Source organism: Passer domesticus, chromosome 8 (assembly GCF_036417665.1).
Source record: "Passer domesticus isolate bPasDom1 chromosome 8, bPasDom1.hap1, whole genome shotgun sequence".
NCBI classification, from domain to species: Eukaryota; Metazoa; Chordata; class Aves; order Passeriformes; family Passeridae; genus Passer; species Passer domesticus.
Window position 1 is genome coordinate 56,362,276 of NC_087481.1, and position 9,692 is coordinate 56,371,967.

A 9,692-nucleotide genomic window follows, 5' to 3' on the forward strand; every position below is an offset into this window, starting at 1 on the left:
TCAGAATTTCATCTTTGCCACTAAAATATGATCAAACCTTTGCAGGTATTTTTATTTTCTTTGGTTCCTTTGTTGATTGGATTTCTAAAACAATTGTTTATTAATTTATTTGGAAAAAAAAAAAAAATAGGGAAGGGCAGGATGGGCTTCTCCAGGGGATGGTTCAGCAACAGGTGCTTAAAATTTCCTTCTGGAGGAATCTCCCTATGCATCCAAAATGACTTTATGGATCAGTACCTGAATGTTTCCATGGGGTCTGGGTGGGCAACAGGGCCACAATTTCAGATGTTTTATAGCAAATAATAATTTCAGCTGTTTTATAACAATTCAGAACTGCAGCTGCTGTGTAACAAGTAATTAGCTGGGGTCAGGTTTGCAGCAAAAGCCACAAATTCTCGTTTCCCCCCATTTCATTTCTCATTTCTGGCTGGGTTTGCCCTGTGTCTGACCCCTCCTGCTGTCACAGCCTCCCCTCCCCAAATCAGCTTTTTGTGCATCTTTTCCCTGCCAGGGGAGGATTTGATCCTGGAAACGCTGGGATTTCATTCCTAAGAGGAAAATAGGGAGGGGAAGTGCCAAGCAAACGTTGTGACCCAACAACAGAACTGTCCCAGATTCTCACATCTTGTTTGGAAATTCGGTGGCAGCCTCATTGCCCAGGGGTACAACATAATCACTTCTCAGCTCACTGAGACTCTCAGCAGCTGCACTGAGTGTGTTCCCATCCCCACTGCTGGAAGAGCCCTTCTGAGCTCCCCAGGTGCTCAGGGAGGATCCAAAACCCAGCTCAAGCGTAGAATGGCAGGAAATCTTAATTCCAAATGTAAATATGCTCTGAAAAACAGGTTCTCCTAGCATGTTGGATATCAGGAAAAAGTTTTTCACAGAAAGGGTGATAAAGCTCTGGAATGGCTGCCCGGGGAGGTGGTGCAGTCCCCATCCCTGGGAGTGTTTAACAAAGCCTGGATGTGGCACTGGGGGCCAGGGTTCAGTTGAGGTGCTGGGGCTGGGCTGGACTCCATGATCTTTAAGGTCTCTTTCAGCCTGGTCATTCTGGGAATTCTGTGAATCCAGGGCTCAGGCTTATAAAGACAAAACCCATCACCATCAATGAAGAATTTGGGTGGTGAGGGCGTGCAAAGAATCATTTTCACAGAATTCCCAGAATGACCAGGTTGTCCCATTTGAAGCTGCACCCCCAAAATGAGTTTTATTCAGAAGGGACAAGATTTCTTGCTGTAAATCAGATTAAACATTTGGATCCATGATGTTGGTGCCATTGTTGTAAACCCATAGAAATCCCAAGCTTTTCATACCAGTTTTGCTCTCCCATGCAGAATCTCTGAATCTTTAAGGCTGGAAAAGCCCTCAAAGATTGAGTCCAACCCTTAACTCCTTAAATCAAACCCTGAAGTAGTTATGAACTATTTTAATTTTACTTTTGCTGTTGTTTCCACTGCCATGGCCCTGGGAGATGCTGCTCCTGACAGGAGCTGCTCTGGTACTGCAAAAAAACCCAATTTTATAATTTTCTTTTTTCTGAAAAGCAGTGGCTGGAAGAGGTCTGGCAGAGGCAGGGGAAGGACATTTTAATGATCACATTTCATTACCTCACTGATGTCACCTAAAATCCTCACTCTTCACACCCTGAAACTAATGGGAGGCATTAAAGGAGCTTCAGTGGGCCCAGAGTGCCCAGGGTGGCAGCAAATGCATCAAAAAATCACAGAATAATTAAGGCTGGAAAGGGCTTCTGAAATTATTAAATCCAACCATTCCCAGAACTGCCAAGGGCACCACTGCCCCATGTCCCCAGGTGCCACCTCCACAGGGCTTTTGAACAGAGCTGCTCCAAAGGCCTGCAGCCCATTGCAGAGGGAAAGCAGAATGAAAAAAAAAAAAAATTGGAATTTTAAGTGTCCAAGGCCAGGCTTGGACAGGGCTTGGAGCAACCTGGGACAGTGGAAGGTGTCCCTGCCATGGCAGGGGGGAAATGGGGTGAACTTAAAAAATCCCTTGTGAGCCTTTGATTCTGTGATTTTCCATCCCAGACCCATTCCTAATGGGTTTTTACCTTAGGAAAAAAATAGGGAGCTTTGGGAAAGCATTTTCCAGTTGGGAAAAATATTAGTGGGGAGTTGTAAAGCTCCAGCGGCGAAATCAATAAAAACCTTCATTTTCCAGCACTTCCTGGGATAATGTTACTTTATCCTGAAATGTGTCTTTATGGGTATTGTTTTGCACCAGTTTTGCACTCTGGTTTGTTGGAATTAGTTCATTTAGTCTCCTGCTTAGGCTGTTGGTAATGATAAAGAGCCTGAACAAATGGAAATCAAGTTGCTGCAAATCCCAGAATCATATTTTAAAGGATGCCACGTGCTTTGCCCCAGCTGGGGCCAAAGGTCTCATCTGGGGACATTTTTCTATGTCAGTGCTTTTTCTAACTGACTTTCTCCTTGTAATGATTTCTCTTCAATTATCTGACAGGCAGTGGGAGTCCAGTTGCTGAAATCCTGGAATTTTCCATCAAAATTGACCCTGCATCCAACTAAACCTCACCTGAAGGTTCCTGAGCTCCCAGTTCCTGTCACAGCAAAAAGGACAGAAAAGTGTCTCTGTTCCACAAGAAAAGGAGACTGAAAACCTCTTTTTTTCCAAGGTAATTCCTTTAATTCACACTTTTCCAGCTGCAATCTCGGACTCCAGACATGTCCATCCCATTTCTATGGCATTCAGGATGGGTGGGAATGGTCAGGACAGACAAATGGAGCCCTGGTGTAGGAATTAGTTGGAATTGCTTGTCTGAGCACAAAATTATTAAAGCTGAGGATCTGAAGTCTTTGTGGGAGTGTTTTTTCCAGCTCTCTGCTCCTCCAGGACAGGGCTGGATAAAACACAGTTGTGCTGCTCAGAGAAGTTCTGTGTAATGAGATGCAAATGTCACAAACCAAACCACAACACTGCAATGATCCTAATTATGAAAAGAAATGTGGGCCCTGCTAAGAGATGTGAACCTTTGCAAAATAAATCCTGGAGTGCAGGAGAAATCACACAGGCTTGGAAGCAAATAACAAAGGGCTCCATAAAACAGAAATTCCAATCTCAAGGAATTGAGGGACTTCATTTACAAGTGAGTATTGTCCCAGGCTTTTCCAAAGATCCCTGTAGCTCTCAGTGGTTCCATGAAGGAAAATCTGCTCCATGATGTGTAACATGCATAGCCCAAACGTTTGTACACATTTGGTCTCTCTGGTTGGCAAATTTAAATCCTTTTTTGGGGCAAGACACAGGACTGGGAGGTGCACAAAAAAATATTGATTTTTGTTTTCCACTTAACACAGAATAAAATAATTCCAGAAAGCCCTAAAGCCTGAAAGTGCTGCTGGATTTTTCCAGGGGCAAAGGCAGACAAAAGAACACACAGTTTTTCAGCAGTATCCTTAAGGCAGCAGAATCACCTTTTTATTTCCAAGGTTTCAGTCCAGGTATTTTTTGGCTTTCTGTGCAGCAGAACAGGAGAGGGGAGCAGTTGATGTAGTGTAAAGGAAACCTGTGGGGTTTTTTTAGGGTTTTTATGCAGAATTCTTACTGGGGTGTCCTGGTGTCTTTGACCTGCTAACCCTGGCTCCCTGGAGATGGACACAGGCTGCTTCTCCACTATGCCATGATGTTCCAGTGCATTGCTCTCCTTAAAAAATGTGTAGGAACATTTATTTGCAGAAAAAAAAACGTAGCTATAAAAAACCAACAACAACAAAACACCTTTGGATTGTCCAGCAATAAGTGCAAGTCTTTTATCTGGGTGCTTGACATTCTGTTTACTTGCTCAGCTTCATCACAAAACATTTCCTGGTGAAACTACAGAATTGCTGTCCAGATCTATTTTGTTTTAATGTTTTTTTTCCCCCTTGACATGGGATCTGTGCCTCCTGGGGAAACAGTAATTTTCTCCTTTGCACTGGAAAACTCCTCTCCTGGAGCTCTGTGGTGAGATCCTCTCTGCTGCTGGCGTGGAGCTTTCACAGAGTGTTTGAGCTTTTGCTTTCAGGAGGGGAAAAGAGAAGGGAAAAGTGAATTTGGGGACTCTGCTAGGACTGTTCAGGTGCAGTGATTTCTGCTGTGGGACAGATTTAGTGCAGCTGCTCTGGCAGTGCTGGATGGTTTGCTTGGAGTGCCCAAACAGATGGAAAAATGGATATGGTTGGGTTTGGTGGCATCCCTGGCATTGCTGCACTGTGATAATATCTTGGAGCTGGGTTTGGGGTTAAAATGAGCATTTCCTTTCCTTTCCTTTCCTTTCCTTTCCTTTCCTTTCCTTTCCTTTCCTTTCCTTTCCTTTCCTTTCCTTTCCTTTCCTTTCCTTTCCTTTCCTTTCCTTTCCTTTCCTTTCCTTTCCTTTCCTTTCCTTTCCTTTCCTTTCCTTTCCTTTCCTTTCCTTTCCTTTCCTTTCCTTTCCTTTCCTTTCCTTTCCTTTCCTTTCCTTTCCTTTCCTTTCCTTTCCTTTCCTTTCCTTTCCTTTCCTTTCCTTTCCTTTCCTTTCCCCCTTTTTTCTTCTCTTTTTTCCTTCCCTTTTTCCTTTCCCTTTTCCTTCCCAGTCCAAAGGGGCTGGTTGGTAACAGGACAAATAAACTCCTGTGTTCTCCTAAACTGAAATCCATGGCACATTCACCTGTGATGGGATTCATTTCACTCCATTTATTATTAACAGTTTCTTCATAAACTGACTTTCTGAAAATCTCAAATCACATCCCACTAGAGTTGAAATATTAAAAAATTAATAATAATAAAGAAAAAATTCCAAGCAGTTACACTTGAAATACATGTTAGGAAACAATTGGCTGCACTTTCCTGGAATTTTAATTTTGTTTGAGCAGTCATGAAGGAGCTGAGTGTGTTTTTTAGCAGTGCTTGGTGTCAGCTGGATGCAACAACCCTTGATGGTGACCCAGCAAAAACCCCAAGGCTGCCTCGCCCTGATCATCTAAAACTCCAGATGACTTCTGGATGCTCAAAAATTTATGCACGTATCTGTTGGCAATAAAAAGAAAACACAACAAAAAAACCCCATTAGGAATGGAAGACTCAATTATATTTTGCTGTTCTGTTTAATAAGGACGATGCCATATAAATTAGTAAGGATGTGAATAAACACAATTTAATAAATGTGAGAAGAAAGCTGCTTCCACCCCCCAGAATGGGGAGTTTATGGCCCTGTGCAGTGTAATTATCTTCTGATGAGAATGAGCACCATAAACTGAGCAGGGGGGTGGAATCCTGAATTCTGGGGGTGAACAGGACCCCACTGAGACACTGAACTGCAGAATTTGTGGCACAGACAACAGGGAAGGGCCTCGGTTTGTTTGGATTTTTGAAATGAAGGACTGGGGGGAAAAAAACCAACACAGGATTCTCCTGGACCAGTGCAGCTGCAATTTGCTGTTTAACCCCAGAATCCCAGACTGGGTCGGGTTGTTGGGACCTTAAAGATCATCCAGATCCACCTTCCCCTCCCAATCCCAGTGTCCAGCCTGGCCTCAGGCACTGCCAGGGATCCAGGGGCAGCCACAGCTGCTCTGGGCACCCTGTGCCAGGGCCTGCCCACCCTCACAGGGAACAATTCCTAATTCCCAAAATCCCATCAAAATCTACCCCTTGTCAGCCTGAAGCCATTCCCTGTGTCCTGTCCCTCCAGGCCTTGTCCCCAGTCCCTCTCCAGCTCTCCTGGAGCCCCTTCAGGCCCTGGCAGGGCTCTGAGCTCCCCTGGAGCTGCTCCTCTCCAGGTGAGCCCCCCCAGCTCTCCCAGCCTTTTGTTGAGACACTTTTCTCTGCCATTAAACCCCTTTCTCTTCCTCTTTTCCATTCATCTGAACTGGATGATCCCAAGGATTCCTTTACCACCCCTGTGTGTCCCTTTCTGACCCTTCCCCAGGAGTGGAGCACCCCCAGCCCTCCCTGAGGGATGAGCACTCCCAGGGAAGAGCAGAACTTTCCCTGCTGACCTCAGGCATTGCAGACAGACCCTACAAAGGCCTTGGGACCCGGGATTTAAATCCTGCAGGGATATCAGCCTCTCTTTTCTGGCTCCAAGGCTTTCTGAGCAGGGGAGTGGCTGCACTCGGTGCCCTGGGAACCCCGAGCACAAGCTGCAGTTTTTTAGCATCTCTTGCAAAGTCTGAATTTTCCCTCTGTTTTTCCCTCTGTTGCTTCCCTGCCCATGACCTAAATTATGAGGAGAAGATATTAAAGCCTGGATTTTAACTTAAGAGCTGACTACACCCACAGGAGAAATTAAAGCCCAGTGTTGTTTTTTGATTGAAGGTAAGCAAGCAGTGAGATGATGCTGCTTTCCTTGTCTAAATGCTGCCAGCAATAGGACACTTGGAGCAATATCCTGCTTTTCTTTATGGCTTTTTGTCCTCTAAAATCAGGCTGATACCCCAAGCACATTTCCATGGCAGGGGGTTGGAACAAGATGGTTTTTTAAGGTCCTACCTGGTGCTGTAAGTATTGAATCCATTCTTTCTTAAAATAGGCCAAAAACTATCCCAATTTGCAAATATTTAATCTAAATAAATGCTCTGAGTCCTTGAGTAACCCCATCTCCTTTGATTGTAGCTCCTTTATCTCTACTCAGCCAATTCTTCCACCTGCTGGTAATTTCCTAATGGGTTTAAGCTTCGTGCTCAGCTGAGGAATGAGTTGCTCAAACACCTGCCTGTGACCCATATTTGCTCTTTTGGGGCAGATCTGGTTGTTGTTTACCCGTGAGTGACTTTACACTGGATTTATCCCTGTGGAAGGAGCAGGATTTGATTCCTGCAGGCTCCTCCCAGCAGGATTCTCTCCCAGACAAGGTGCTGTATCCCAAGGCAGAGGTGTGGGATGCATCCCAAGGCGTGGTTTCCCAGGCAACTGGAGCATCCTCAGCTCCATCCACAGCAGGGATGGAGCAGGGCCTGCCTGGCCAGCCCTGCTGAGGTTCAGCTTTGGATCACTTTGGGATGTCTCCCCACCGAGTTAAGGTCATTCCTGGGCTGGGATTGTCCTGAATAAAGAGGATTTCACTGCTCAGGACACATTTTCTGGGCATATCCTGCTGGATAGGACCGAGTGGGTGCAGTCCAGGGGCAGCTGGACCAGGGCTACCCCTCCCTAGTGAGAAACAGCAGTGAGGAAAGAGAGACAATCCCACATGGCTGAAAAAAGGGGAAGAAGAGAAGTCTCTGGGATGATCTTCTTGGGCCTTTCAGTACCTAAAAGGGCTACAAGAGAGCTGGAGAAGGATTTTTTCAATAGGGTGGGATTTTAATAGGATTTTAATAGGATTTTTTAATAGGAAGGAAAATGGGGAATGGCTTTGAACTGAAAGACAAGAGGGTTAGATGGGATATTGGGAAGAAATCCTTCCCTGTGAGGGTGGTGAGGTCCTGGCAGAGAGAAGCTGTGGCTGACCCATCCCTGGCAGTGTCCAAGGCCAGGCTGGAGCAACCTGGGATGGTGGAAGGTGTCCCTGCCCATAGCAGGGGGTGGAATGGATGAGGCTCAAGGTCTGCTCCAACCCAAACCTGTCTGGGATTCTATGAAAACATCACCTTATGCAGCAGAAAAAAAACCCCCCACAGTAAATACATTTCATTTTGGTTCTCTGTTCATTCTTGCAGAAAATGGGACTGAGCACAGAAGGACAGGAGGGAACATGAACTCTACATGAACACAATTGCTCCTCTTCCCAAGCCCCTCTTTACGCTACTCTACCCCAGCGTAGTGACAGTGAGCTCTGGGGAGAGGTTCTAGGTTGGGAAACAGCCCTGGAAACACAAAGTCACCCAAGTCTGCATTTCCCATCGCTGACATCTGGATCAGAAATTGCCAATTTCCAGCCTGTGAACTGCAGGGACTGCAAAGGGACTCGGTGTGGCTGCAGAACAGTTTGGCACTGAAAGCACAGACACTGAGCTTGACCAGGAAAGCAGAGCAGGGCTGAGCTGGGAATGATTCCAGGGCCATGGAGAGCTTTGTGCTGAGACCCTGCTGTGGATGTGGGGCCGTGCCCGAGGCCCCTGGCTGCAGCACTTGCAGGGAGCACATGGCAGGGACTCTGCCCTTCCATCAGGAGCTGCCATGAGCTGCAGCAGAGTATTTTTAGCTGCTGTCCTGCTGGCTTAGGCGCTGCTGATGTTATGGAGTGTGGCAAGGCAGAGAACTGTGGGGTTATTTGAGTTTCAAGGGATCTCTTGTCTATAATGTGGTGTGCTCCTGCTGCGTGGAGAGGCTGGGAGCTGGGGGAGCTGGGGGAGATGTGGGAGCTTTTGGAGTTCTAGGGGTTGTGGGAGGTGTGGGAGCTTTGGGAGACATGGGAGATGTGGGAGCTGTGGGAGTTGTAGGAGATGTGGGAGCTCTGGGAGACGTGGGAGCTCTGGGAGCTCTGGGAGCTTTGGGAGATGTGGGAGCTCTGGGAGATGTGGGAGCTGTGCGAGCTCTGGAAGCTTTGGGAGCTGTGGGAGCTTGGGGAGCTGTGGGAGCTGTGGGAGATGTGGGAGCTGTGGGAGCTCTGGAAGCTTTGGGAGCTGTGGGAGATGTGGGAGCTCCAGGAGCTGTAGGAGCTCTGGGAGATGTGGGAGCTCTGGGAGATGTGGGAGCTGTGCGAGCTCTGGAAGCTTTGGGAGCTGTGGGAGCTTGGGGAGCTGTGGGAGATGTGGGAGCTCTGGGAGATATGGAAGCTGTGGGAGATGTGGGAGCTGCGCGAGCTCTGGAAGCTTTGGGAGCTGTGGGAGCTGTGGGAGCTCTGGGAGCTGTGGGAGCTCCAGGAGCTGTAGGAGCTCTGGGAGCTGTAGGAGCTCTGGGAGATGTAGGAGCTCTGGGAGATGTAGGAGCTCTGGGAGATGTGGGAGCTGCGCGAGCTCTGGAAGCTTTGGGAGCTGTGGGAGCTGTGGGAGCTCTGGGAGATGTGGGAGCTGTGGGAGATGTAGGAGCTCCAGGAGCTGTAGGAGCTCTGGGAGCTGTGGGAGCTCTGGGAGATGTGGGAGCTGTGGGAGATGTGGGAGCTGTGGGAGCTCTGGGAGCTGTGGGAGCTCTGGGAGATGTGGGAGCTGTGGGAGCTCCAGGAGCTGTAGGAGCTCTGGGAGATGTAGGAGCTCTGAGAGATGTGGGAGCAGTGGGAGCTGCTCTTCCCTGGCTGCTCATTCATAAATTCGTGGTGGTCCTTGGAGCTTCTCCCACCTCCTGAGGCAATGCTGATACCTTGGGGTTTGAGTGTTTCTGTTCTGTTTTGGTGTGCAGCTTTTAGTTTTACATGAAGTGTTACTGGGATCTTTTCACATGATGATGGAGACAAAACAATCCTGTTCCAGCTGGAGACTCAAGGACAATCTCTTCAAACTCCAGGCCCAAAGCACAAACAAGGTGAAAAGAGGAGGGCAAGCGAGCAAGGAGGATGAAGCTTCGTCATTTGAAGCTGTTAATTGGACAGTTAACTCCTGTATGCAAATGGACTAAAACTTATAAAAATGTGAGATCTCGTACCCAAGTTTTTTCCTTCCATCTTGGAGCCATCTGGGCACTGCCAGGGTGTGGCCTTTGAAGGCACTTCAATAAATCTTCACTTTATTCCTCTGAACTCCCTCTAGCCTCTGCTCCAGCTCCTTAAGGCATCGAGGAGAGGAGGCAGAGGATGCTCAGGAAGCACCTGAGAA

The 9,692-nt window shown here is 47.4% G+C and overlaps 2 long non-coding RNA genes across 2 annotated transcripts; one reads left to right on the forward strand and one right to left on the reverse strand.

Annotated features, from left to right (window-relative positions):
- Nucleotides 1-3,734: 3,734 nt before the first annotated feature.
- LOC135306949 (uncharacterized) lies at nt 3,735-6,596 on the reverse strand. Its single transcript, XR_010367682.1, has 2 exons — nt 6,493-6,596; nt 3,735-4,041 (listed from the first exon to the last, which is right to left on the reverse strand). It is a non-coding gene; the product is annotated as an uncharacterized LOC135306949 (long non-coding RNA).
- Nucleotides 5,868-8,470, forward strand: LOC135306948 (uncharacterized). Its single transcript, XR_010367681.1, has 3 exons — nt 5,868-6,318; nt 6,429-6,500; nt 7,662-8,470. It is a non-coding gene; the product is annotated as an uncharacterized LOC135306948 (long non-coding RNA).
- The last annotated feature ends 1,222 nt before the right edge of the window (nt 8,471-9,692 follow it).